Raw genomic sequence first — 23,309 nt, 5'->3', positions numbered from 1 at the left:
AGTACATTTTTAAGGCACTCATGTGAATTGCAGACTTTCACATGCGTGCCTTAAATGTGTACTTTTAACATTTATATCATAAATAACTATTAAAAAACTAACAGAAAATAGTAAAAATATTTGATTGAGCATAAGTAAAAAAGTCACTCTCTCAACCAATAAACATTTGTGATTAAAATTAATATACTTAATTGATTATAATATGAATGTGTTCTTGTAGAGTTTCATATAATAATTTCCATTTGACTAAAGAGCCACAAGCTGGAATACTTAGGTCAATAATACTTAGGTATGAAACACCCTAAAAAATATAAACTTTTGCATTTGATAATTCAGAGAAAGATCCAAGGTAAATGTGGTTCTGGTAGAATCTCACAATCATAGCTGAACAATCTAAGACCATAGTATGGAAAATCGACTCCATCATCATTAGTTAGAGCTGCTGTCAATAAAGCCACAATAGCGAATATGGTAGCCAATATATGATATCCAACAATTGATAACAGTCATGGAACTAAAAAATGTATTATTTCAAAGTGTTTATGGGATAAAATTAGTAAGAGTGACATGATACCTAACAAAAATTTGATTCAGAAGATTTAACATAAAACTTGTAATTCTCTTATACTAAACTGACAATAAAGATGCACCAGAAATAAACAACCCAAGACATGTTGAATGATACAAATAGCACTCCCGAATCATGATTTACAATGTATAAACTTTGTAAATCATGATTTGTGAGTGCTCCTCATAACATTCATCATGTCTTGTGTTTGTTTCTTTCTAGTGCATCTTTATTGTGATTTTAGTATTATAATTATATACAGTGTGTCCACGGTTGGGGTGCCCAAGAGGAAAAACTTTTTTATTTTCAATTTTAGCGAAAAATGTCATTATTGATAAAAAGTTTTGCTTGTTCTAAAACCCCATAAAACGAAATAAAATTCAAGTTTTTTAAATCCTGCTTAATTTTGTAGCCAATTTTATGCAAATCCCTATTTTATGTAAATTTTTGCACTAAGTTTGAAATCTTAACAATAATCTAGTGTTGCCAAGCCACAATGTAGCTTAGTAACTATCAATTTCGATAAATAATTTGCGAATGGTCAATTTTTTTGACAATGTTAAGCTATCAATAAAGAATTTATCTTGTGATAAATTTCATTATTAAAATTGTTGTATTAATAATTATTTAATTAATAAATAATTGGATGATTCAAGGAGAACGACAAAGTCTGGCTTCGTAATCCAGAGAAGTGAAAGGGTTGTTCTCCCAAGTTATTATTGTTACAATTTCGAACTTAGTGCAAAAATTTATAGGGATTTACATAAAATTGGCTATAAAAATAAGCAGGATTTGAAAAACTTGAATTTTAGTTCATTTTATGGGGTTTTAGAACAAGCAAAACTTTTTATCAAGAATGACATTTTTCGCTAAAATTGAAAATAAAAAAGTTTTTCCTCTTGGGCACCCCATCCGTAGACACACTGTATTACTATTTTTATAATAAAAAGATTATAATTTATAAAATGTGATGCTGTATATGATTTCAAATATTAATCTTTTCTATTACCATACAAAAAAAATCTTGCCTTTACTCAAAAACATTTTATCATAAAATTTTTAAAGATATATTTAAAAAGTTCATAAATATTAATATTAATTTATACAAAAACATTAAATATTTTAGTTTTACTGGTTTATGGCTGTAAGGTGTCTCTGAATATTTTTCACTCTTATAAGATGTTTCGAAAATTGAAATATCTCTGAAAGTTTTTAATATTTAAAATCAGTTTTCATAAATTTATCATCGGTTAATATTAGAGATCTTAAGTTCACAGTGGCACAAACAACTGAAAATATCTTCTGCAAGTGGAAGAAGACTAACATACATTTTACATACATTAATTGTTTTTATTTATTTGGTTGGATCTATCTATGTGTACTCAAGCTTTAGCTATCTTCATTGTAAGAATTTTAAGTTTAGCGTGATATTTGGTAGTGGTACTAAAAAAATCGGACATCATGAAAGACTTTGGATTGGAATCTTTGTAGTCTTTGCATATTTGTGTTACTGGCAGTTCCCCAGAATTAAATCCTGTACATCCAAACTTGTAGTAGTATTGCCTTATAGAGAAGAAGTTTGTTCTGGATACATTTTTTTGTAAAGCATACCCAGTTTTAGTTGTTCCCATAGAGAGTAGTCTTTATTTTCACTTTCAGAAAGATTTTTCAAAAAATGTTTTAATACTTACCAGTATCTTTGTTTCCGTTTAGTGCTAAAGGCTGTATGACACTATGCATTTTCTTGTATCATTTCTAATATCGTTTCTGATATGTCAAAAAAATGTATAGTGTCATACACAGATACAAGAAACGATATCAGAAACGATACAAGAATTTGTGTCAGGCACAGATTCTTGTACAATAACTGCGACAATTTCTGCGCAAAGAGCAAAAACGTAAAACCTGCTGGTAAAACTTCTAAATGTCATAATGGCGGCTGAAAATGAGATCATATGATTTATGTCTTGATGAATTTATTTGTGTTTTGTAGGTATTATTTATAAATATTTTATTGATACTTAATATACCGTTTGGTATGGACTACTGTTCTACTAATAACCATATATTTAGAATAACTTTGGGTTTCATATTGCATAATTTTTTAATAGAGGAAAATACAATAGTTCCAATTTGGATCAAACTGAAGATAATTATAATGCAAATATTTTAGCACAAATATCAAAACAAAATAAAAAACACAAATAATCAACAGTCAACGTAAAAATTCTAGTTATTATAACATTAAAATATTTGTTTTTAAAAGTTTATAAATTTTATAAAATCCTTAAAATCAGCTGTAGACACAGTACTACCATAAGTAACGTGACAGGGTGACAAACAAAATTTCGACCAATCACGTGCCAAATTTCATACAGTTTTCGATACAAGAACTTGCATAGTGTCATACAGGGCACAAATGTACGTACAAGAAATGATACAAGAAAATGTATACAAGAAACGATATTAGAAATGATACAAGAAAATGCATAGTGTCCTACAGCCTTAAGATTGTTTTGTTAGAAAGCTGTTACTTAATTTTTTTTTAGATACATTTGATTTCCCGAGCAAGGGTCATTCATCTTTATCAACTGCAACCCTAATTGAAAAGAGATTGTTGAGTTACTTTATATATTTTTTAGATACCTGCAATTTCCATCTACAAACTTTAATGGATTTCCAAATTATTAGAGTACCAACCAAAGTATGAAGGTACTATAAAAATTATGGGTTACTTTTTAATATTTTAGATTTATTTTGATATTTTTGTAATTAATTTTTGATTTTGTAATTCATTGTAAGATATACATGATTTGTGTTTATTGCATTTTATTTATTAATATTTTTATTTGAACACATATAAAATTGTACCACTATATATTATAAAAGTATGAAATAAATTGATTTGTATTTGACAATAAGTTTTTAATTCACTACACTAAGTTTGCAGCAATAACATTTCTTCGTATTCTCTATACACGTAACATACAACCATTATTTCGATTTTCCTCATCTGGAATCATTTTCGTTGGAACTTTATTATGTTTTTCACTTCTTCATTGTTTTAAAGAGGAAGATGTTCTTTCATAATCATATGAAATGTTTGAAATAAAAAAATATATTATAATGTTTGAAGTTTGTATTTCACTACACTAAGTATGCAGCAATAACATTTCTTCGTATTCTCTGTCCTTCTAACATACAACCATTATTTCGATTTATCTCATCTTGAAACATCATTGGAACTTCAAGATGTTCTTCACTTCACTATCTAAAAGAGGAAGACATTCAATCATAGTATCCAATGTAACACAGAAAATAAATATAATGTTTGCATTTTAGCAATTTTTGCACGATGTACCACGTAAAGTTGATACAAAATTAAAAGTGACTGATAAAAAAGCATAAAATAAGTTTTGTTTCAACTTTATAACAGTAAGAAGTACATGATCAAGTGCGTTCATAACAAGTCTATCCCTTTCGAATCCCTATGCAGTAGCTATCTCGACACTTTTAACAATCACATTTAGAAGTTCAAAGGATTGTATTTCTACTGTACTTGATTCAGCATTGTTTTTAATTAGATCCAAACATTTATTTGTTTAGGTAAAAAATTTGTTTCATTCAAAGATGACACATTCACAAAATTATATTTATATATATGACTTTGAGTTTCACTTAAAACAGAATTTTTCTTGAGGATAATCTGGTTTTTACTAAAAATGTCAGAAGAATCGTTTTACAAGTTGACACATTTGATTCTGAAAAGTCTTGGATAGTTTACTGGCTTTCAATTAAACAGGAATTCCATTTCCAATAACCTGGCTTTCTTTACATTCTCTAGTTTTTTGAGTTGTTGTATATTTTCATGTCTTTTGAGAGACCTTTTTAAAATAATTTTTTAAACTGTATTGGTACTTTTTTTTTGACTTTAGCAAAGGAATTGCATTTGGCCTTAACCATGCATCTTTTGTTGGCAAATCTAATTAATAAAGAGGTAACATTTAATCATAAGCTTTGAAAACAGATCAAAAGTAACCTTAAAAGTACATGGCAGTTTATAAATGTCTATTGTATAATAATAATTAGCTTTCTTAAAATGAAGTGAACTCTTATGATAGGATAAACATGTTTTAATTGTAATACTTACAGTTTTCCAGTCGTTTAATTGATCATTTTCATTTTATTCCCAAAATAAACAGTTACAACCACATAACCCCATTTGTAATAGGTAAACAAATTCGTTATTTATGCGACTTTTGCTGTTGAATCCAATTTTAGCACATTTAAAATATATTAAATATTGTTAGCAAATCGATTTTGTTCACTACTATCTTTAGAAAACGGCATTATAAGCAGAAAAAAACAAACTTTTCTATATGTAAACATTGTAAATGTCAGCACAATAGGTCCCGACGGCGGCCATGACACTTTGGCAGTTAGGAGGGGGTACGATTACGGTTTATCCCAATATTCACTAGCTTTCTATTTATACCAAAATGAAAGGGGTAATCTTCAATACAATACTAATAACAAATTATGGCAATATAATATATGCATATAACATATTAATTATTTTTTATATAACAGATATGCAAATACATTACCTATACACAACATTATTCCACAACTACACAAAATAGTTATTTTTCTACAACCACTACTCAAAGTGCACTTTTCTGCACGGTTTTATGTTAGCAAACTTGATATTTTCTCACAGTATAAGATATTTGACATTAGTGTGCAGAAAAGTGACGTTTCTGTGCCGCAAAGTGACGTTTCTGTGCCGCAAAGTTCTTTTCTGCACAGTTGACTACCTCATTCTGAGTAACGTTATATTCTGTTTACATCCGTGGACTACCGCATTCTGAGTAACGTTATATTCTGTTTACATCCGTGGTTAAACTTTAGACAAATATATAACCTATAAGACAATTATTATATTTAACTATAGCATAGAAACTAAATTATGGATGTTACAACTGTTTTATTTTACAATTTTATTCTTATTAAACATTTTATAATTATCAAATAACCAATAAGGATTTAGCAACCTGTGCAAGAGACGTCGAATGAAGTAGGTTTTGTGTATATCCGTGACTGCATAAATATGATGTCAATAATGTGTAATAATTGTTTAAATTTAAACAAATTAAGGCAGTGCATTAATTTTTTAACTGATTTCTGTGCAATTTATTTAGGTATAAGGAAGTTAAATTGATTAGTAGGTATTAATTAAATACAGTTTAAAATTTATCACATAGGTACTATTATAATTAATCGTCGTTTGGAAATTGTGATTTTTATTTTTAGGAAAAACTGTGCTTGTAGAAAAAGTATAGTGTGAAACACGTGCAGAAAGGTAATTTCTCACTCGTTTGAATTGCGGCACTCGCTTGCGCTCGTACCGCAACTTTTCAAACTCGTGAGAAATTAGTACCTTTCTGCACTTGTTGCACAATATACTATTTCCTAACAAGTGCAGAAAGTCATTCTTTTCCGCACGCGACTGCAGTTTGCCGAACGACGCGAAGCGGGAGTTCGGCAAGCAGTCGAGTGCGGTTAAGAGACTTTCTGCAAGAGTTAGGAACAATATTTTTTCTAAGAGTCTTTAAAAAATTACCAAATCTTAATTAATTAATTTAATTAATATGAAAATACATACACAAATTAATTCTTTGACAAGGTTGTCAAAACCAAACTTTCAATATAATTAGTTAGCATGACGACGATCTTGGTTTCCATGACGATGATCCAAAACGACTGTTATTGTCTACCGATTTGACTTTCGAATATTATGTCAAAATAATTTTATTTCATCGAATTGTCGCGTTAATTTCATTAAAACAAGAACACAATAAGATATATTTGACATAAATTAGTAAATAATATCTAAATATTAGTTTATTGCATGTATTATAATTACTTTAAGGCCATATTAACATATCTAAATTAACACGCGTGCGGAAAAGTAACACGCGTGCGGAAAAGTAAAGCTTTCTAAACTAAAATGCGTGCGCGAAAGTAGACATTTTTGCACGCTCGTAGAAAAAAAAATCCAATTAGATCAAACAAAAACTAGATGTAGATGAACAAATTAATAATGCAACACAAAATTAAATTTAAATCCTAGTAAATCTCCAGTGATGCAACTACAAACAATGTTGAGAAAACAAACAAAGTATCTAAAATGCATCATAGGGTAAAATAAACAAAACAATAACATAAATGTATTATATGGTTTATAAGACAGTATTTTGGCACCACTTTAGGGTAAAAGTACAAAAAGACAGAGGAAACACAGAAAATACGATAGAAAACTATGTAGCTAGAAGAAGAGAAGTTAAAATAATATGCAGATAGAAGAACAGCTAGAAGAGCAATATGAAGACATAGAAGAAGCCTACATAAACAAAGAGGTAAAAAATTTCTACCAGGAAGTTAAGAACTCCAGTGAAACTAAAAAAGAATGATATAAAGTATTGCAGAAACAAATAAGGTTTACTTCTAGCAAAAACTACAGAAAAATTAAATAGATGGGCACAATACTTCAAAGATCTGGTAAATAGAGACCAAAAAAGGTTACTAGAGGGAAATGAGAATTGGTAAGAACCAAGTGGTAGTTGGTTGGTAGTGTACTAAATGGTACTAAATTCGCTAATGAAACAAAAAAAATACTAGGGATAAGTACTTAGCCTCTACAATAATAACGAAAATTTTGGAAAAGTGGCGATTTATTTTTAAATATTGTTTCCTTTTACGTCGATACACTTGACCCAGCAATGCTCTAACCTCTTTAACCCGCCAGAAAAATACGTTTTTTCGAGGTCTGCAAAATAGTCTTTCATGGCGGCGAAGAACTCATTTGAATTAAATTTCTACCTGACAAATGAGTTGCTTTTTTAAGTTTGGAAACAACAAGTAGTCGTACAGGACCAAATCTGGAGAATACGATAGATGGAACAGTAGTTCGTAGTCCAAATCAACCACTTTAGCCCAGGGGTGGCTCGTGATAGTACAAGATGGTGAGGCACACTACACTTGAATCAGCATTATAGTACGAATTTATCAAAATCTTGGGTATTAAGAAAACTCGCACTACTCCTCTCCATCCACAATTAGATGGAATGATCGACACACATAGTAGAACTGTTTGTCAATACCTTTCAATGTTTGTTGCTGATAATCAAAAATATTGTGATACTTTAAATTCCTGTTAGCATACAGAAGTTCCGAACATGAAGCAACTGGTTATTCTTCATCGATGATAATTACCGGAAGAGAAATAAAGCTTCCTCAAGATCTTATTTTTGGAAGATTGCCTTCCACCGAAGAAGAACCTTCATCCGTAACGTACATTGAAAACTTTAGAGAAAAATTGGAAAAAGTCTACGAATTTGTTAGTAAAAGATTGAAGGTTCAAAGTGATAAAGCCGTCCAGGCTCGCTATGCATGCTACTAGGACAACATTCGAAAGAGGTGACACAGTATGGTTATACAATCCCACACGTAAGAAAGAACTTTGTCCGAAACTTCAACGAAACTGGAAAGGCCCGTACACCGTACTGCAGAAAATAAACGATCTAATCTATCGCATACAGTTTTCACCTAGACGTAAATCCAAGGTAGATCATATCGAGAGATTAGCCCCATACCATGAAACAGATCCACCCTGTTGGCTTCAACCAGTCCCCGAGAGACCAGTTATTCGAGGCAAATATCTATAAAGGAGAGAGCAGTGTAACAACAGTTCAGTAAGATTGATCTCACATAGAAAAAGTCCCTTGACGAAAAGGAAGAAGTAGTCAAGTCAGCTATTCGAGGCGAATAACTATAAAGGAGGGAGCAGTGTTACAACGGGTACCCGTTACAACAGTTCCGTAAGATTGATCTTACATAGAAAAAGTCTTTCTTTTTCTTTTCTTATCAGACCAATAATGACATACGCGGCAGAAACATGTTAGAGTTGTAACATTATAAAGTATTGTAATATTGTTGGTGTTGAATTAATTGATTTGTAAAGAATTGGTTAGTCACCCTGAACGACAGGGGCGCGAAAAGTTTTTTTCCCTTCCCTACCCTGGATTGTTCGATTGGATTCGTAATGGTCTTGGTGTATGAATGGTCAAGGCCTCGATTTTTGACCCTTCGCTTCGTTATCGAACGTATTCGCTTCGTATACTAAAAGGCTCAAAGAAGCGAAGGGTCAAACATCGAGGCCCTGTTTAGTATACGAAGCGAATACGAGGCCCAGGGCCTCGATTTTTGACGCTTCGCTTCGTTATCGAACGTATTCGCTTCGTATACTAAACAGATACGAAACGAATACGTTCGATAACGAAGCAAAGGGTCAAAAATCGAGGTCCAGGCGTTCATTTTAAGAAGTGCTGCAGGCTAAAATGGCGCAGTTCCCAAAGGCCATAAAAGAAGAAGAAGAAAAAAAGAAGTGTAACAATACGAATTATATTATAGTAGAGGAGGAAAGTATGCTAAATTTGCAGTCACTCGAGCGCTTTGGGGACCTATTGGGTGGTGATTATTAAGTCCTAAAACCAAAAAAAGTTAAGTAAAATTTTACATTTTAGTGGGGACTTTCCATTTTTTAATTTAATTTTTCATTTCCAACAATCGTTTTTTCGATTATAGCGCCATCTATCCATAATTCGAAAAAATGTTTCGAATAAAAGTTGCTTATTTTTACGTAAAGAATCCAAATCTGCAATAAAAATTTGAGGCTCCTATTTAAGATTTTAAAGTAACCTCCCCACCTCAGCAGGGGTCGTGTTTGATACCATTCGATAGATTTTTCAAAAATATTGAACACGTATTTTTTAGTTTTTCGATATGACGTCCATTTCGCGAAATATTCGCTTTTTTGTGAAAGTTTTTGACCCTCCCGTTTCCTTACGCCCCGCTCAATTCGTCAGATTTTTGAAATATGTCCAGGAACCGAAGCATTTCACCTCGCAATTTTTACAGAATGGATCGATTTGCTTGAAAATTTGAGAATAAGTAGTGGATAGTTCAAGGATCAAAATCTATATGATGCCGAAAGGCGCTTTTACCATGGGGTCGGTTGCCATCCCATCTTAGGGGTGGAAATTTTTTATTATAGTTTGACTGCAAAAGTTGATAAAAACGTTCATTCTAAGCAAAAAATGTTCTATACATTGTTTTGATAAAATTAATACTTTTCGATTTATTCGCTATCGAAAGTGTTAGTTTTATATAGAAAAAAATCAATGTTTTTCGATATATACTCATTTACCATTCACTCAATTTTTGCCGTAGAAAAAATTTTTTCAAACCAAGTTCTTGGGAATTAAATAACCTACAATTTCATATAAAAACATTTTTTCGTATATCTGATGCTAATCTTTCTATTTTGAAGAAAATAGCATTTTTTACCAAACTACAAAAAGTCGTTATTCGCTTTTAACTCTAGTTTTTTAAAAACTAATCATTCTAAGCCAGTCAAACTTTTAAAATCTATTAATAATACATAAAAAAAGAAGAATTAATAAGGCGAATGACTAAAAGCAAAGCTAAGCTTACATTATTATGCTTCCAATTGGATTTCTTTTTTTTTTTTGAAAAAAATATATTGATTTTTTAACCGTAACCTTTTTAATTTTTATCTTAGAAAGTTTGTTAAAAAATAATTTTGTAGGTTTTTATAAGACCTATAAGACTATTAATACCAAATCCTTTTTAAATCCTCAGTCGCAAAAAGTAGTGACTTTGAAAGGGTTGATAAAGGTGATTTTTGCATGTTATTACAAGTTTTAATTGTCAATAACTCACTAAATTTTTACCGTAGAGAAAATTTTTGCAAACAAGTTCTTGGAAATTAAATTAGCTGCTACAATTTTATATTTAAATATTTTTTTGTATCTCTGATGATAATCTTTCTATTCTGAAGAAAAGGGAATTTTTTACCAAACTTCAAAAATTCGATATTTGCTTTTGACTCCATTTTTTTAAAAACTAATCATTCTAAGCCAGTTAAACTTCTAGAACCTATTAATAATACATAAGTAAAGAAGACGAAATAAGGTCAATGACTAATTTTAATCAGGGTGGTGATTAGGGGTTTGCTTTCAATCACTTTTTCGCTGAAAAATATAGGGTCTGACATTCTTTTCATTATAGGCCACCTAATTTTTGAGCTAAAGACTTTTTTTATTTCTGAAGATAGATATTTTTAAATACTTCAAATTAGTTTAAACAAGTGATCCTCGAAAAATGCATAGTTTTCCCGTCTTTTGACTTTGAAACTACAATATTTAGCATTTGCCGAAGAAGACCTAACATATAATAAAGTATAGCTCGATTACTATTGGTCTTAAAGAAAATTTAAAAAATCGGTTTTGTTGATTTTTTCAAAAGGTACATTTTTGTTAAGCAAAGTTGTTTTGATAAAACAAAAACTTTTTGAGTTATTTGCAGAAAACTGATTAAAAACATTAATTTTTTTAATATAAAACTAACACTTTCGATAGCGAATAAATAGAAAACTATTAATTTTATCAAAAAAATGTATAGAACACTTTTTGCTTAGAATGAATGTGTTTACCAACTTTTGCGGTCAAAATATAATAAAAAATTTTCACCCCCGACATGGGGTGGCAACCACCCCCATGGTAAAAGCGCCTTTTGGCATCATATAGATTTTGATCCTTGGACTATCCACTACTTATTCTCAAATTTTCAAGCAAATCGATCAATTCTGTAAAAATTGCGAGGTTTTGTCCTATTTTAAGCTTCATTACTTGGACTAACACTGTTTTGCATGTACTTAACTTACCTTATCTTAATCTGACAATTTCGAGTATTTTTAAGGATAGATTTTTTTTCGGACCCCCCTTAACGAACGCCCCTGTGTTAATAGCCAATATATGGTAGAGGTACATCTGCAGGGTACCAGGTTTCTCCCCATATGATAATCTGACGCGCTCGAGTAACTGCAAAAATCCCCGCTTGGGCTCCCCTACCATTATGAGGTTTTATAAATTTTATGCTGGAGTTTTGTGTATATTACGTACTTCCATTTATTACCTATAAATTGATTCAATTATGGTTTGGGCCATCGGCAAAAATCGAAAGTGAAGATGTTGCTGTAAAACATTCTCGAAGATGCTTCTCTTAAGTAGAATTTCTTGTTTAACGAAGACACGCACAATACCGGTGCTCATGTCTACCTACTTTCGATGCTGGATAGAAAGTAAAAATAAGATTCACTTTAATTATTTGACAGAATAATTAGAATACATTAAATTACGACATTTAACTTATTAAGAATGATTAAATTCATAGGTACCAACGTAATAATACAACCGCATTTGTGTGTAAATCTTTTATGAATGTTATTTATTGTTAAGGCTTTTAATGCTCATTTGCTCTTCATATACTTTCCCATACATGTTATGTAATGAGAAAAATTCCTATTTAGTTTATCGGAATGCTTGTGTCGAAATTAAATAACCTGTCTATACTTGTAAGTTGTAAGACGAACAAATGCAACGCATTTACACTTCGCTTGACTAAATTTTCGATTATAGTCGATGCTGATTTAGTACCTCTTTCCGATGATGTGCAATTGCATGCAAGAGAGTTTTGCAATGGTTATGCAGTTAAACATAACTTTTTTTACTCATAAATACTGAATAAGCTTGTGACGATAATATAATTATTTTATCGTCTAGAGCAGTGATTCCCAAAGTGGTCCAGGTGGACCCCCAGGGGCCCACGAGAGACTCAACGGGGGTCTACGTTGGCGTGAAATAAAAATAGGGGTTCACAAGTTGTAAGTGGGAGTCCACGAAAATTTTATAGTGATTTGGTTTTTATTTAAACAAATTTGCATTTTTTATCGTAAAATATCAATGGGAAAAATAATGTTTTAATATGTAGTAGGGACTTAAAAATGTCATTAAAATATATTATAACAAGTTATTTTGATTAAAAACAAGTTTTTGATCAAATTTTAGTGTAGAAAACTTTAAAATGCCGTTTTTTACATTTTCCTCCATTCCCAAAATACATGTCTTTCGATTTGTCTGAAAATTTGCCCACAGATAACCAAAACACATGGCTTTAAGTGTTAAAAGAGTTTGTATAGTTTTACAATACAAAAAAATACGTGGAATAATATCAGTGTCAAAAATATAGGCGGCTACTGTAATTAGGTACAATTAATTAGGAAAATATCGACCCTATGAAAAAAAAATGGTTAAAAAAATTGTAATAATTATTGTGAAGACGATTTATTTGGAACAATTTTAATTTCTACCATTTTTGTTGAAAAGTTGAGAATGGAGGAGATATTGAACAAAAACCACTGCTATCAAACCAATCAGATCTTATGCTCGCACCTTTACCGCATACGTACTACCTGAAATATTGATTTTAACAAAAAATGAAAAAATCAAAATTGTTTAAAATTTAATTCTCTCCACTTTTGTATAGGTACATTTTTGCATATACATAGGTACATAATTACATGTACATAGGTACATAATTATGCTCTAACTGTGACTATTTTCCCCCCATAACTCGTAAAATATCGACGGCACAAAAAAAATTATAATAAAAGAAATTATGGAAATCATATTTTTAACAAAATCGGTCAAAACAGATTAGAATCTTGCTGGAGTAGCCTGGGCATGCAGGATCAAATGCTAACCCGACTGGACTATATAATTTTGATCAGATATTATTTCGTGTAACTTTTCTTGTATTGTAAAACTACACAAATTCCTTTAACCACCTTTTTACCAGTCCTGTGTTTTGGCTATCTGTGGGCAAATTATTAGCCAAATAGAAGAACACGTATTTTGGGAATGGAGAAAAATGTATAAACAGTATTTTAACGTTTCTTACACTAAAATTCGATCAAAAAGCTTGTTATAATGACTAATAATCACATTTTTGAGTCCCTTCTATTCATTTTCATTCATTCTTTTCCATTGATACTTTACGATAAAAAATGCAAATTTGAAGCAAAATATTAGTCGACGCGAATTCTCACAGTTTCCAAACTTGTCACATACAGCTTGATGAAGATATTCAGACATACGTTCAACATTTAAATGCGCTGCATGATGACTTCAAAAACAGATTTGAAGATATTTTGATGATGGAAATATGTACCACCATGGGTCATAAATCCATTTGATGAAACGGAAGTGGCGGATGTGGTATTACAAGAGGAACTACTAGAGCTCAGCACCAATGAAGAACTAAAGGTGCAATTTAAAAAAGGCTATCAAACATTTTGGCTGCAGGCAGAAATACCTGAAAAATATCCTGGGCTGTGAGAAATTGCGAGAAAACTTTTGATAGCGTTTCCCTCGTCATACCTTGTCGAAAAAAAGATTTAGTGTCAAACCTATTAACAAAAAAAAAGGAGCACATTAAACATCACAGAACGGGGAGATTTGCGGTTAATCCTTAGAAAACTAAATCCAAATATTGATAATTTGCTGTCAATCCATCAAGTACATCCCTCCCATTAAAATTATGGGTATTTTTTCATTATTGATTTGCATATTTAAAGTTACGTAACGTTATTAGTGCTTCATTTTAATTCTTTTAAGCCTGTTATCATTACCATTTTATTAAATAGATCGTAAGAAAATAAACCTACTATTTTTACTTTATTTTTACCACTCCGAATTTGGCACTATTTTCGAAGACGAAGAACAGGAGTTACCGATATAATTTCCCGAATTGTCACCCTGAAATGGAACTGGGCCGGACACGTCGCCCGAATCAGTGATGGGAGGTGGACGAAGAGATTACTTGAGTGGAGGTCGAGATTAGACAAAATAAGTAGAGGAAGACCACCTACTCGTTGGACTGACGATCTCAAGAAAATGTCAAGGAATTAGATGCAAAGTGCCCAAAATAGAGCACAATGGACAAAAATGAGGGAGGCCTAGGTCCAGCAGTGGACGCAAAGAGCTGGGTGATGATGACTGATGATGGATTTAGGGTTGCAACTCACCCGCGACGCTAATTTCCATCGTTAGATCTTCACATTTGGGACGAGTTTTGGGAATATGGTAAAAATGTAGCAGCAGGGGGTCCACCGAAAACAGTAAATTTTTAAAGTGGTCTACGAGAAAAAATAGTTTGGGAACCTCTGGTCTAGAGTAAGCCAATGTATTACTATTAAGCAAAGCGTGTTTTTATACCGTCTTTGACAGTATAAAAGACGAAACGGAAAGCCATTTGATCATTCTCGGTGCGTTGAACTGAGAATAATCAATAAGGTGTAATAAGTGGGTTAAGTATATTCCGACCATATTCCGAAACCTTCCGAACCCTGTCATCTTGACGAGCTGAGCGATTTCGACGGTTCACACACCCCATCCCTTACGAGAGCTGATCGTAATTCCTTACATGTCTTTCCCCCTGGCGAGTTGAGCGAGATGTCTCCATTTCACATATTAAATAAAAACAATTCCTAATCCACTCAACCGTAGTTTAGTATCGTTTATTCATGTATCAAATATATGTAGATTGTAATAAACAAGTAAAGTAACAAGTTATTATCGCTAATTACCTTATATTTTGTATGTTTTGGCTTTAAGAGTAAACAGTAGCGCGTCATCAATATTTTTGTTTTTTGAAAGTTCTCAACAGTGCGTCGGTAATTCGACACTGACAGTGACATTATACCAGAGATATGTCAAGAATAGATCTGGCTAGGGATATGCTAAACGATGCTTCGGGGTGTAACGTCGATATCAAGTACGGTGGTCTAGCTATCTTTGTCTGTTGTGCGAGTGTGAGCGTATCTACCAAGAGGTGAGAGTAATGGAACGACAGTTACACAGAGGCGGCAGCCATTATATGCTAGAGAGAGAAAGCTAAGTGCCAGTAGAGAGAGATAGATAGACCACCGACCCGAACTGCTCCACGTTACGCTATTTTTCGGAGTTGGCCAAATCTATGTGTATAAGATCTTTGCATTATACTATCAAAAACAATAATTTTTATACGCATAGGCGCGTTAAATGTTGCCGAGTCAGTCACGTTCGATTTCTTGTTATAGAAAATCGATTTTTAGTAGTGACACAAAATCTAGGCATGGGATAAAAAAGTTTATTTGAAGAAAGTGTATTTTTTTGTTCTTCTTAATGGCGGTACAGGTTCCTTTTTGCAATATTTTATTTAATTATAGAGTAATTTCCACATACTAACATATTTCTCAAATTGGGATATGTACCTCCATTCTTTATTGTATTATGAATATGTGTGCCAAATATCTCGACAAAATATTCAAAATTACAGCCGCAATCTTGGACCGCGTTTGTTGCTACCTGTTGATCTCTACTGTTGCCTCTTAAAATATATATCTTAAAAAACTAATCCTGTCTCCGACTGAATTTTTGTTACGCGATATCATCATAAGCTTGAATATTATATATTATCTGATAATAGCTTATATTGCCAGAAATAAATAAAATAACAACAACCAATTAAATTATTTACATCAGAATTTTAAACTCAGTGAATGTAGGTTGATCACAAGTCACTATTTTAGTTGTTTGCTCTCAGAAGACAAATAACTCGGCTTTTTAATAGGGTGAAGAAATCATGTGATGGGGAAGCGTATAAGACTAAACTGAAAACCTATACCAAGATAATCTTATCCGTACAGGAAAGATCCTGGAGAGAGTTCTGTGAGAATATTGAAAGTATATCTGAAAGTGTTAGGGTTAACATAATTCTCAAAAGAGATAAAATTAATAAACCCAAGTTAGTTAAAGTTCCCAATGGGAAGTATACGGATACATAGGAGAAGGCTATAGCGTCGACCTTCTGAAGTGTTCATTTCCCAGAGTCGAAGCAATTGAAGTGGAAATGAGCATCAAGCAAAATTTAACCCAACAAGAAGTTGGCTGACCTCTGAAGTGATCTTTAGTTTTCACAAGGTCAGATAGGCTATTGAAACTTTCCAACCATACAAAACTGTGGGACAGGATGACATATTTTCTAGGCTACAATAAGACGGACTGGAAATAATTATTGTTCTGGCATACCTACATTCCCAAAGCTTGGAGAGGGTGACGTTTATTGAATGAAGTTTGGTGAATGAAATCAGGCCTATAAGTCTGGCTTCATTCGTGTTGAAAACCATGGAAATACTATTGAATGAATACATCAAGAAAATATTCAAGAGTAAACAGTAGCGCGTCATCAATATTTATGTTTTTCGAAAGTTCTGCGAACTTTCAACAGTGAGGCAACAGTGCGTCGGTAATTCGACACTGACAGTGACATTAGACTATCAAAAACAATAATTTTTATACTCATAGGCACGCTAAATGTTGCCGAGTCAGTCACGTTCTATTTTTTGTTATAGAAAATCGATTTTTAGTAGATCCAATGTGACACAAAATCTAAGCATGGGATAAAAAAGTTTATTTGAAGAAAGTGTATTTTTTGTTCTTCTTAATGGCGCTGTAGGCTCCTTTTTGCAATATTTTATTTAGTTATAGAGTAATTTCCACATACTAACATATTTCTCAAATTGGGCTCTGTACCGCCATTCTTTATTATATTACGAATATGTGTGCCAAATATCTCGACAAAATATTCAAAATTACAGCCGAAATCTTGGACCGCGTTTGTTGCTACCTTTTGATCGCTACTGTTGCCGCTTAATGAAAACCCACTATACCAGCGGCAATAGGCGTACCAAGTAGGGAAATCAAGTGAAGCAGCCCTGCACAATCTGGTGTCGGAACTCGAAAGCAGTTTACACCATAAAGGAAAGGAGTCACCCCTGTTGCATTTTTAGACATAGAAGATAGAGAAGAAAATCAACAACACAACATGCAATTAATAAAAAATAATAATAAAAAAAACAAATCAAAGATATAAAAAAATACAAAAAAAAATTAAAAAACCGCGCGTCATAGAAAACGGGCACCCTAAAAATGGATCATTTTTGATGTCACGTATCTCCTAAACCTGTTGTCCGATTTAAGTGATTTTTTGAATATCTTATAGCCTTATTATTTATCAATATCCCTGTAGTAATATTTTTGCTAAACAGGTAAATTTTCATTGTATACCGGGTGTACGAATCAAACTGTGGTTTTTCTCAAAGTTCGCAAAACCCTATGGAATATCCTAGCATCTATAAAATACTGAAATTAAAACCAAACTATAGTCTCAGGTTTTCTCAACATTCTGTTTTTTGATTCATTCGCTTATGTTGGATAATACAAAAGTTAGGCACTTTAACAATTAGCCATGTTCTTTTTCAGTACAGGGTGTTTCTAAACAAGTGCGACAAACTTTAAGGGGTAATTCTGCATTAAAAAATAATGATAGTTTGCTTTATAATCGTATGTTCGCAAATGCTTCGTTTGCGAGATACGGGATGCTGAATTTTTTCTTACAAACTGACGATTTATTTATTGCTGTAAAACCGGTTGAAATATGCAAATTAAATTTGGTGGGTTTTGAGAAGTAGTTATTGCACATTTTTTGACATACAATTAAGAATTTTATATTCACCATTGGCGTGCATACGGGTAATATGATCGGTCATATTACCCGTATGTACGCCAATAGTGAATATAAAATTCTTGATTGCAAGTCAAAAAATTCGCAATAACTATCTCTTAGAACCTACCAAATTTCATTTGCATATCTCAACCGGTTTTAGGGCAATAAAATAAATCGCCAGTTTGTAAAAAAAAATCAAAATAGGGGCGTACATATGGCGTGCATACGGGTAATATGATCGGTCATATTACCCTTATGTACGCCAATAGTGAATATAAAATTTTTGATTGCAAGTCAAAAAATTCGCAATAACTATCTCTTAGAATCTACCAAATTTCATTTGCATATCTCAACCGGTTTTAGGGCAATAAAATAAATCGCCAGTTTGTAAAAAAATCAACATCCCGTATCTCGTAAACGAAGCATTTGCGGACATAAGTTTATAAAGCAAACGGTCATTATTTTTTCATGCAGAATTGCCCCTTAAAGTTTGTCGCACTTATTTACAAACAACCTATACTGATGAAGAACATGACTAGTTGTTAAAGTACATAACTTTTGTATTATCCAACATAAGAGAATTAATCAAAAAACAGAATGCTCAGAAAACCTGAGGGTATAGTCGGGATTTAATTTCAGTATTTTATAAAGGCTAGAATATTCCACAGGGTGTTGCGAACTTTGAGAAAAAACACAGTTTGATTCGTACACCCGGTATACAATGAAAATTTACCTGTTTAGCAAAAATATGATTACAGTGATATTGACAAAGAATAAGGCTATAAAATATTCAAAAAATCACTTAAATCGGACAACAGGTTAAGGAGATACGTGACATCAAAAATGATCAATTTTTAGGGTGCCCGTTTTCTATGACGCGCAGTGTATGTACAAAAAAATATTTACAACCAAAACAGTGTATTATTTAGATAATAATTGTAATATGTTAGTTTGTTATGTATTTAGAGTTAGAAATACAGAAAAAATTCCTCTGATTGAAAAAACAAATTTGTTTGTTTTTAAAATAACAAAATGTCTGGCTAATTGGCTCGGCCAAGGCCATCAAATTCACACAAAAAAATAATTCAAATATTTCGTTTAAAAGAAACTTTTTATTTATTCTAAGGAACTTTCGGCCCTCGATAATAATTTAACCTTTCATTCTGCGTTTAAATTTTTTAAAAATATTCATTAGTTTCTTCAGAATTTGAAAAAAATTGACACCATGTCCGTGGTGATATTTTCCAAATCGAACATTCGCTATCTTTGTCATACAACGCACTGAGTCGAATAGAATATGGTGACAAGACAGTGACAGTTTTAAATATTTGACATGGCATCGCATCGCTCATCGGGAATATTTTGAGTTGTTGATTAAATAATATTGATAGTGTATTGGATAAATAATTGCTTTTTAAGACGTGAACTTAATAAAAAGTTATTTATTGTTTATTATTTATGGAAGGTAGTGTGATCCAAGTATTTTGTTGTTAAAGATATTCAAAACTGTAAGCGTTCCATAGTAACAATATATTATTAAAAAATCATTTTATCACGTTTCCTCTTTTCTCGATTGAGTATTAGTTTTTGTTGTACAGTATATGAATTATTACAATCACTATGAATACATAGTTAGAGAAAAAATTATCATATTAATTAACTGAATTAACTATGCAATTATACAAGTAACAGTTATCCAAGAACATTCAAAAGCCATCTCTTTAAAGTTAATGATGACATTTGTCAAGTAATGTTTACATATCCATACCAGTGAGAATTTTACTACACGTAATTTATCGTGTAGAGATAGAAAAAGTAGGGATAGCAGTAAAATATTTGCGCCCATGCCCTTAAATATAATATGAGCCTTGAATAGTACAGAAACAGCATATTTAGAGGGCTATCACAGGTCTCCCTTGTATGGAATTATGTATTTCGGCGGTAGCCTTTGATGTGTTGAATTACAAATACTACTGGAACTATACTTGAGGAATCCATCTTTGTGATGAACTCAGATATGACGACACCAGACCTAATATTCACTAAGGTGATTAAGAAATTAATCTAGAGAACAAAAAGTCACAAATATTAATGGGGACTTAATATGGTTCACTGATGGATCTAAAACTGCCCATGGTACTGGATCAGGAGTCTTTGGGAAGACATGTAACTATAACACATCTTACAGCCTAGGACAATATACAATTGTAGATCTGTGTTCCAGCCTGAAGTTTTTGCTTTGGTGGCCAGCCTTGGTGAAATAATGGATGAAGACCCCAAAGCAAAAGAATCAACATTTATACAGATAGCCAAGCGGCTATTCTTGTAGTAAAGAACCTGCTCACCAAATGACTTACTACTCATGAAGAGTACATGGGAATGAATGAGCAGATTTGTTGGCAAAACAAGGCTATAGAGGAAAACCTTTGTAGCCCTAGACCTCTGCAACATCGACAAAGATGCTAACAAAAAACGAGGTTCAGATAAGTGACTGATAAGGAATCATCAAAAAAAAACGGACAGCCACTCAAGATAAAATTCGGATTAAAAAAGTAATTAGGGATATTGACAAAAAGAATGTGTGTGTACTTTGTACGCACGTAAGAAGTTATACTTCTATTATAATATAATCTAACTTCATATTATGATTTCAACGAAATCAAGATACCTATCTACTTTAAACAGTTTTTTTGTATTGTATTTAAATATTAAACTCATTTTAGAAAGAACAAAAAGAATACCAAAAATTAAAAACAAAAGATATGACTTTGTCAGGATTCGAACAGGGACCTCTCGATCCCTAGGCGAATGCTCTACCGATCAGCTACCACCGCTTTTGTATTCAGTCGATCATTTCTCGGACATAATTACAATCATGGTGACAGATACAATAATTGAAACATTTTCAATAATACTTATAAGGAGGAAGACAAATCCTTCTTCTTAACGTGCCCTATCAAGTCCCCTTGACGTTGGCGATTAACATGGCGAAACTGTCTATGTCTCGAGCTATTCTAAATAGGTGTTCTACTTTCTTTATTCCTGTCCACTCCCGGATATTCTTCAACCAAGAGGCCTGCTTTCTACCAATTCCTCTGCGTCCTTCGATTTTACCCATCATAATAAGTCATCTTTCTATATTTGATGTTATCAAGCAGCTCGCGGGTAGCATTTGCTCTCTTAAGGACTGCCACATTTGTCTGCATAGCCGTCCATGGTATTTTCAGAAAACGTCTGTGCAGCCACATTTCAAATGCCTCCAAACGGTTAATGGTGGATATTTTTAATGTCCATGCTTCGACACCATACAAGAGGACTGACCAAATGTAGCATTTAATCATGCGCTTTCGAAGTTGAAGTTGCAAGGTATCATTACAGAAGAATGACCTCATTTTTAAAAATGTCGTGCGGGCTATCTCGATTCTACATTTTATCTCTTTATTTGGCTCAAAGACAAATCCACAGACATAAAAATTATAATAAATATATTTACTAAAAGCACTAATAATATATTCTTTTCACGCACACCTTATTTGCGCTACATAACTTAAAAGATGTAGCGGCTAATACCATACTGTCGCATGTCGGTGTGTGCATGCGCCAGGGAATGTAAAAATTTATCCTCGTGCCTAAAGAAGTATAACTTCAAAAACTCTTGGACAATTTGATGAAATGGTAACTAGATGTTGTCGTTTAAGAAAATACCTATACAAACTCTGTAAGGTGAATGGACCATAGTGCAGAGAATGCGAAATGGAAGAAGAGACTGCTATACACCTCATATAGATACCATTGCAATGTGCCAAATAAAGTATAAAAAATAATAAATTTCTTATAATCGCTTTGAAATATTGATTTTACTGATTATTATTTTTTCTGTCTACCAGAAATGAGACATGTACCGATGAATCACCCTGTAATATTTGAAATTACGAACTCTCTTATTTACTAAACGAATATAATTAGTAGGTACCTTAGAATGTCTTCTAGAATATGTCTTGTAATATTGCATGAGTGGCATTGTTCTCTTATTATTGTTTTGCGTCACGGACTATTTCTATGGATCTTTTCAGGCTGTTGGTTTTGAATTTTAATTATATGCTTCTGCGATTATTCCGTCTGAATGTCTTAATTAATGCACTTGTATATTTTGGAAGCTAGGTTTACAAAAGTGTGAAAAGATCCGGATAAGATTATTAACGATTTAATTAAATGTCTTCAACTACATTTTTATTTTTATTTTTTCGCGACTGTTGATCGATAGCTCAAAGCGGAGTTTGAAGTGTATTCTGCTCCACAATGGAAATTTATTTGATTCAGACCTGATAGACCAAGAGGCAGCTCTGAAAAATCTATTTGAATTTACTAAAGCTAGATTTTTCACAGTTGATTACTGTGAGTGTGTAGAGAAACATACTGCGGTCGGTCAAGCGAAACGTAGAACAGGGGTTACTGAGAAGGTATCAAAGTTGCGTTCCTACGAAGGTAATTATTTCCATTTACTAAGGCTGAAAATCAGTATACACATTCTAAATTAAATATAAATAAAAGTTATTATAGTCGGTCAGCTGTATGACGGGACAGAGCCGGTCGGTCGGCCCCAATAGTCGATTGAGGAAATAAAGCATTTTGGCTTGCAATTTTTTCGTCCAGCATGTATTTACTTGAAACTTTTAAAGAAGGTAGGGAATAGTCCAAGGATCATTTTATATATCATGCCGCTATTATACGCTAAAACCTTGGGGGTGATTGCCACCCCATCTCGGGGGTGGGAATTTTTTATTACATTTTAACTATGTAATTCGATGGAAAAGGTGATTCTAATAAAAAAATGTTTTTTACATTTTCTTCGTAAAACTATTTTTCGAGTTATTCGCGCTTGAAAATAATAGTTTTTCGACGAAAAAATCTACTTTTTTAGCGGGTTTTTTGAAAATATCTCGAAAAATATGCATTTAATCAAAAAAACTGTAGATATCGAAATTGTATCTTTTAGTAACACAAACCAAATTCTTTTCCTATAATATCTTTAAGACCAATACAAACTGAGATACGGCATGTTAAAGGTTAGCTTTTTTCGTCAAATGCATAATTTGAAATATTCAAAACCAAATAATGGAAAAAATTTGCATTTTTCGAGGAAAACTTAAATAATTTTGGAAATTGACCTATTTAAAGTTTGACCTATTTAAATGCCTAATTTTGGAAAAAT

The 23,309-nt window shown here is 32.2% G+C and overlaps 1 protein-coding gene and 1 long non-coding RNA gene across 3 annotated transcripts in view; both read right to left on the bottom strand.

The window, feature by feature from the left end:
* The window catches only part of LOC114324810 (uncharacterized), a 177,999-nt gene that overhangs the window by 138,444 nt on the left and 16,246 nt on the right, over positions 1-23,309 (bottom strand). The window lies entirely within an intron of this gene.
* On the bottom strand, positions 3,690-5,035 carry LOC126883044 (uncharacterized). Its single transcript, XR_007697473.1, has 2 exons — positions 4,719-5,035; positions 3,690-3,839 (listed from the first exon to the last, which is right to left on the bottom strand). It is a non-coding gene; the product is annotated as an uncharacterized LOC126883044 (long non-coding RNA).

This window comes from Diabrotica virgifera, chromosome 4, assembly GCF_917563875.1.
Source record: "Diabrotica virgifera virgifera chromosome 4, PGI_DIABVI_V3a".
NCBI classification, from domain to species: domain Eukaryota; kingdom Metazoa; phylum Arthropoda; class Insecta; order Coleoptera; family Chrysomelidae; genus Diabrotica; species Diabrotica virgifera.
Note: the sequence above shows the minus strand (reverse complement) of the source record. Positions and strands in the feature narration are given on the sequence as shown.